Here is an 8,010-nt window from a genome sequence, read left to right as displayed (position 1 = left end):
CACCCAAGGGACAGAAAAGAGAGCATTTGTTTACATTTGCTCAATTGGAGTAATAACTCCCTCATTCTTTGCATTGCACTTGCATGAGTGCTTGCTGCTGAGTCAGAGAAGCCCAAGAACAAAATATGAGAAATTCTAGGTAGAGCTGAGTAGGTGCTGTCCTCAAAGACTGTGCATAGAAAGGGCTGGACTTTAAGATGGCCTGAAAAGATTTGACCGAGATCAAGATGTATCAAATAGACTCCTCATTTCATTTTTAAGTAAAAATATTAAAGGATTATAAAACATATACAAATTTATTATAGCACAAGTATCATTTTAATAACTGGCTAACAAATTATTACCTAGAAAGCATTTGGACATGTCTTTTAATGAATATTTAAAAATGGTTTATTATTTATATCCTTCTTCTCAAAGCCTATTATGGTGCCTGGTATGAAGTAGGTGTTTAGTAATGATGTATGGAAGAATTAGATGTATCACCTCATGCAAACAGGTACTTTCAAGTGGGTTGAAAGTTATATTCCTCAGTGAAGTTGGGGTAACAATGGTGTCAAGGAAGAGAGCTCCTTATTTTAAAATTTAACTATTTTGTAAACATTTACAGATGGCACTGGGGAACCAAATTATTTCAAAAATTATTTAAAATAGTAATTGATTAGATTTTTTTCCTTCTAAACTTTTTTTATATATCTATTGCTTTTAATTAAAGAGGTAATTGGCAGTTGATCAATAGGCACGATTTTGATGAACCTGTTTGGCTGAACCTTCCATGTGATGGAAATCTGGTAAGAAGGAAGCCAGAGGTTTGCTTGACATGTCAATCTAAATCACTTAGTTTTTGAAGTCATGTTTTTTCTTGTAAAAATAAAACCCTTATTTAACAGTTTCATAATCTGTAGTAACCAAGATCATGTGCAACCATGAGTGCAAAATATGAAAAGCCATTTAAGAGTTATACAAAGAATTAATAAAAGGATTATTTTGTAAAGTTTCTAATCTGCTAATAGTACTTCCATATCATATATACAGCTTATAGTATCATTTGTAAATATTATGCTAAAGTGAAGGATTTCAAGATGTGCAATTATATCTTTTGCATTCCTTTTTCAATGTATTTTGTTCAATGAATACATCAGTAAGCAATAATTTACAAAACATCTGCTATGTGTCCACTCAGCAGTTTAAAATGCCTGCTTTCATCTATACTTGTTTTTTTTTTCCTTGCCTGAATGAGGTAATTTACATACTAAGAAGTTCCTGGACAAAAAATTTAAGAATTAAAACACAGTTATTTGATCTAAAATGCCTCCGTCATGCTCTGGAAAATCTCCTTCCAGTTTTACTCTGTCCCCTACAGATTCACCTCCTGATGGGAATGCTTGTGCACTGCAAAGGCAGGTGCAGTTTGGGCAGGGAGTAGGTTGTGAGCCCTTCTTCCTGGACTTCAGTGGATTACAAGAAACAATTGTATTAGGTTTTCTGTTAGCTACAGAGCTTTACATCTGAGCAGTCCTCCAGAAATATATTTGTTGGTTTTCATTTTGCATTATCGTGTGGGCTTGCAAGCTCCAGGAATTTCCAGTGTTCATAAATATAAGCAATAGAAGCTTCCTCTTTCATGGAGGTTAATTTTAATTTCAAGTCATCTTAATCCTCATAACAATATATGGTTTAACTTTAATGAAGTAATTCATGACAGACCAGAGAGACATCACCAGGGAGCCAGCTGAAAAGTGATTCCTTTTTGTCTCAGACTGTATTTTGTCAAAATCCTGGTGAAATTGGAAAAAAGGAGTCTGTACTGGCCAATAATTGTTTATGTAGCATTGTAAAACTCTTAGTAATCCCATCTAACATATTTAACTTAAACCTTACATCCCAATATTTAATGAAATTATATCTTTCCCAGTGCATTCATATTTTTATATCAGAAGTCTCATATTCAAGAAACTTGCTGCTTAGAATATTAGAGCTCAGCACCTAATTGTGAAGAGTGATATAGTAAACCAATTTTAAATATAGATTCTCCCCTACTTTCATATGTAATATATTGATAAATTTTGAATATTGGATCAAACAATGGATATATTCTAAAGAGAAGAGTTTTAAAATATTAAAAATTCATCAGGTTACTTCCATTTTTAGATGAAATCTCCATCTAAGGAGATGGCATCACCACTTATCTATTTGCTTAAGCCATCAATATCATTCTTTGTCTTCATTTTCCTATACCACTAGTCCATCAAGTATTATAAATCTGTTTCCAAAACATATATCTTCATTTGTATATTTTCAGGGCAATACCATATTCTAAACATGTTATATCTCATGTATAATGTGATGATAATATTATAATATTATAATAAGGATTGTTCTATCCTTATAGGTGAAATCACACAAGGAGCAGCCCTCAGAGAGAATAGATGATAAAGATATTAAAGCTGCATACTCCCACAAATCACTTTGCGCGGCCAAAACTGATTGAGATTGGATGGATCTGTTTATAAGATTTTGTTAAAATGAGTTTTAATATTAATAGTACCTTGATAAAAAGGTAGAATTTGGATTCCTTTTTTAAAAAGATGCTCATGTATTATTAGTAAGAGATAGTAAAATATTTTTGTCTAAATTTTGAGTTATCTACAAAAAAGGGTGAGAAAGAGAGAGAGGGAAAGAATGTTCAGTTTGCCTCATACTGTCTTTATCAAGTCTTTTGATTATTTTAAAAACTAAGTCTTCTCTCTATCAAAGAGTAAGTTTTGTTATTTGAAATTGTTAGCTATACATAGTCTTCCCTGCTTCCATATGGAGCATAGAATTTTTTTTAGATCTATGAAAAATGATGTTAGTATTTTAATAGGGATTGTATTGAATCTGTCGATCACTTGGTATAGTATAGACATTTTAACAATGTTGATTCTAATGATCCATGAGCATGATATAGTTTTCCATCTGTTTATACCCTCTGCTATTTCCTTACTCTGTGTTTCATAGTTCTCCTCCCCATAAGAAACTACATAATTCTCCCATGTCTTTTTACCTCTGTAGCTAAATATATTCCTAGGTAATTTATTTTCTTTGTTGTTATTGTGAAAGGTATTGAGTCTTTGATTTTGTTCTCAGGTTGACAGTTGTTGGAGTATATAAAAGCTACTGATTTCTGTACATTGATTTTGTAACCTGAGACTTTGCAGAATTTTTTTTATCAATTCCAGTTAGTCTCTTGGCAGAATCTCTGGTTTTTTCTACATCTAAGAACATATTGTTATCAAAGAGTGATAGCCACCATTTCTTCTGCCACCATTTGGATGCCCTGGATTTCTTTGTTTTGTCTGATTACTCTGGCTAGGACTTCCAGCACTATGTTGAATAGAAGTGGTCAGAGAGGGCAATCTTATGTGATTCCAGTTCTAAGTGGGAATGCTTTTATTTTTTCCCTCTTCAGTATGATGCTGGCTGTGGGTTTGTCATATATGGTTTTGATCATTTTAAGGTGAGTCCCAACTATGCCTGTTTTGTTACACATTCTTATCATAAAAGGATGCTAAATTCTGTCAAGAGCTTTTTCCATGTCTATTCAAAGGATCATATGGTCATCATTTTTACTTCTATTTATGTGGTGAATTACATTTATAGATTTGCTTATGTTGAACCATGCCTGCATCTCTGAGATAAAGCACACTTGGTTGTGATGGAACCAGAGAAGACCCCATATAGCCAAAGCAACCTTAAGTAAAAAGAACAAATTGGGAGGCATCAATTTACTAGACTCAAATTATACTGCAAGGCTATAGTAACCAAAACAGCATGTAATACACAAGAATAAAGACATAGACCAATGGAAAGGCCTGAGAATCCAGGTATAAAACCATGCTCATATAACCATCTGATCTTTGACAACACAGACAAAAACATACCCTGGGGAAAAGAATCCCTATACAATAAATGGTGCTGAGAAAATTGGAAAGCCACATGTAGAAGACTGACACAGGATCAGTAACTCTCCCTTTTCACAAAAATCAGCTCATGATGGATAATAGACTTAAACCTAAGGCATGAAACCATATGAATTCTAGAAGAAAATATTGGAAAAATTCTTATAAACATTGCCCTAGGCAAAGAATTTATGAAGAAGACCTGAAAAGCAACCATAGCAATAAGAAAAATAAATAAATGGAACCTTATCAAGTTAAAAAAACTGTGCATAGCCAAAGAAACTATCACAAGAGCAGTCAACATACAGAATGGGAGAAAATATTTGCATCTTACACCTCTGATAAAGAGCTGATAACTAGAATCTATATAGAACTCAGGAAAATCAGCAAGAAAAAACTCAAACAAACCTATCAAAAAGTGGGCAAAGGACATGAACAGAAACTTTCCAAAAGAAGATAGACTAATGGCCAACAGACATATGAAAAAAATGCTCAACATCTCTAATCATCAGGGAAATGCAAATCAACACCACAATGAGATGTCACTTATCTCCAGTGAAAATGTCCATTATCAAAAAGTCCCAAAACAATAAATATTGGCATGGAGGCAGAGTGATAGGAATACTCATACACTGCTGGTAAGACTGCAAACTAATACAACCTCTGTGGAAAGCAATATGGAGATACCGCAAAGAGCTACAAATAGAACTACCATTTGATCCAGCAATCCCATTACTGGGCATCTACCCAAAAGAACAAACGAGGTTCTATAAAAAAGACATCTGCACTTGAATGTTTATAGTAGCACAATTCACAATTGCAAAAATGTGGAAACAACCCATGTGCCCATCAATACATGCGTGGATTAACAAAATGTGATACACACACACACACACACACACACACACACACACACACACACACACCATGGAGTTCTACTCAGCTACAAAAAACAATGGTGTTATCCTGGATGGAGCTGGAGCCCATTTCTACTAAGTATCACAGGAATGGAAAAGCAAGCACCACAGGTACTCACCATCAAATTGGTATTAACTGATCACACTTAAGTGCACATATAGTAATAACATTCATCAGGTGTCGGGCACATGGGAAAGGGTAGGAGGGGATGGGTGTATGCACACCTAATGGTTGTGGTGTGCACCATGTGGAGAAAGGACATGCTTGAAGCTCTGACTCAGGTGGGGCAAAGGCAATATATGTAACCTAAATATCTGCATCCTCATAATATGCTAAAATAAAAAAAAAATTCTCAGAAACAGGATCCAAAAGAGAAAAAGCAGAAAGGCTTTTTACAAAAAGAAGTATGTGTGTGTGTGTATGTATGTATGTTTGATATATTTTGTATATAATTTAAATATCAGCTTTTGATTAAACTGACTTCTGGCCATAGAGATCTTTTAAAATTTTATTTATTTATTATTTATTTATTTATAGACAGGGTCTCACTCATTTACCCAAGCTGGAGTACAGTGGCACAATCTTAGCTTACTGCTACCTCCCACTCCTGAGTTCAAGTATGACCTTCCTGCCTCAGCCTCCTGAATAGGTAAGACTATAGGTGCACACCAACATGCCCAGTTAATATTATTCTTATTTTGTGTAGAGACTGGGTCTCTCTATGTTGCCCAGGCTGGCCTCAAACTCTTGGCATCAAGTGATCCTCTGCCTTGGTCTCTCAAAGTGCTGGGATAATTGGCATAAGCAACTGCACCTGGTCCCATAGAGTTTTTTTCTAAAAAATTCTTTCAAATCTCTTAGTATCAGATTTTAACAGGGACAAACTATTGATATCTCTGTCCTTTGAACATTTTTTTTAACAAAGGTGCCCTCCCAAGTGACTCACAATATCCATAACCATCCCAAAGACAGCTCAAAGAGAGAAAAATTTTGCCAGCCATAAATGGGATAAAACCTGCATCTGTTCAGCCATATTTTCTTTGCTGGTCATCTACACACAAAGGCCCAAAAGCCCCATGTCCCTACAGGTGGAGGACAATAAATTGAAAGCTGAACATGGAAGGTAAAAAGATCAATAATAAATCGGTACCACAAAAAGTCAAAAATCACACACTGTCAAACCAAAAGGGACTGGTTCCCTGACTGAAAATTGAACCTAGGCCACAGCAGTAAGAGCATGGAATCTTTATTATGAAACTACAAGGTCGAGTGGCAATCATTGCAAATCCCACAGGGGATGCAAAGCAGACAATTTGAGTACACAGAGGATTTTAACTTTAAGTTAGATTTTTTTCTCTTTAATTTTGACAAGAGAATCTCTAAGAGGAATCATGATATTTTTTTTGCCTTAAACAACAAATGTTTAAGTTTTTTACACACAATCACAATAAAAATGCCATGCCATTTGTACTATTTTGCAATTTGCTTTTTATTTACTATTAAGTTTTCTATATTGTTTTGTATGTCCATCACACTTTCTGTTATGCTATTGTACTTATTTAATCAACCCTGTTGGCAGATATATGGACTATTTCCAGTTTTTCTTTATAACATTGTAATGAATATTCATATGTAGGTATCCTTGTATACATGTGTTAATTATCTATAGGGAAAAATTTTAGCACTTCTAAGGTCATCATGTTATTATGTGTCTTTCTTTTAATTTGATCTTCTCATAAGTATAAATTAAGCAATTATTTAAAATAATATATCCGTAAAATATTTATTATTGTCTTAAATGTAGGAGTCTTTCTAATTTAAAGGATCCATCTTTTGGGCACTGATTAGAATTTCTAATAGTATACTATTCCAATAGCTACTCAATCCAATAGACTCTTCATGGAAAGCCCAGGATGTGATTTTCTGAGTTTAGAATAAGTTTTTTTACCATTAAGAACACGATGATTCCTGGAGAGGGCAAAGAAGAGGTCCTTCATCAAAAGATGCCCCCCACCCACCCAAGAAATTTATTCACAGAACTAAGGTAACAAAAGATTCTTGTTACTATGGACTGTTTAGGACGGTGTTTGTGCACATGATGCCTGCCGGTAACCCACAAATTTGTGGAGGGCTGCCAGTCACAGATCCATTAATCTGTTACAATTCCAGGGTAGGCCCTCCTGGAATTGGACTTTTCTAGCACCGACCATGCACGAGGAGTTCAGATGACTAAAGCCATGTAGGGATGGGACTTCCTAAGACAAACTTCCCCAAAGAGCTTGACACATTCAAAACAAAAAGTGTGCTGCTTGAAATCTTACATGTCTCTGGTTCCCAGCCATTTTCAGATTAGCCACCTGATGTAACTCAAAAATCATGACTGTTGGATAGAAAGGACCAAGAGAACGTGTTCTCACTTTGTCACAAGTCAAGCTCTTAAGGAAATAAAACAAGATGAGAGGGGAGCCTCACCCAGTGTTTATTTTGAGGACTCACCACAAAGTTCATATGCCATTCTGATCACAATCACAAACTGACCAGACTGTAGGGATGATTCAAAAACTGGCTTATAGGGTTTTATGCCCATTTTCTGCCCAATGCTACCCCTCTTTATGACAGAACAACATAGAAAAAAGACAAAGGAAAAAACTCTTTCTGGGAAGAAAAGGGATCAAGAAATGTGTTTATTCATATCAAAAAGTACACTAGAGTGGCTACGCTCAAGACTGGCCACATAAATCCTTTTATCCCATTAATCCCATTAACTTTGCAGAGGAAAAAGAGACAGTAATTTTTATTGTCTCCTCAACTGAATTTTGCAGAAACAGATCATGAGTCTGGCTGGTAAGATGTTAGTACATTCTGCCAGCTTGTCAGGTCCTGGGTTTCTTTCACTGCAGCTTCTAGAAATGCATAGCAGCTTTGATAATCTTTCCCATAGCGCTAAAACTTTAGGGCCCGGGGGAAAATGTTCCCGTTTGCCCTCTGAAGGTTCACTGGAAAACCAACTAGCAAAAAAAGATTAATTGAAGAAAAGGCATTCAAATGTACTAATGTGCACATGAGGGAGAACCACAGAGCGATTATCCCATTCCCCTATGGGGTTCCGAAGTTTATATACCATTTTGAGGTTACAGAAGAATGGTGGCTTGGA

The sequence above is a fragment of the Microcebus murinus genome, chromosome 1 (assembly GCF_040939455.1).
Source record: "Microcebus murinus isolate Inina chromosome 1, M.murinus_Inina_mat1.0, whole genome shotgun sequence".
Classification (NCBI taxonomy): Eukaryota; Metazoa; Chordata; class Mammalia; order Primates; family Cheirogaleidae; genus Microcebus; species Microcebus murinus.
Note: the sequence above shows the minus strand (reverse complement) of the source record.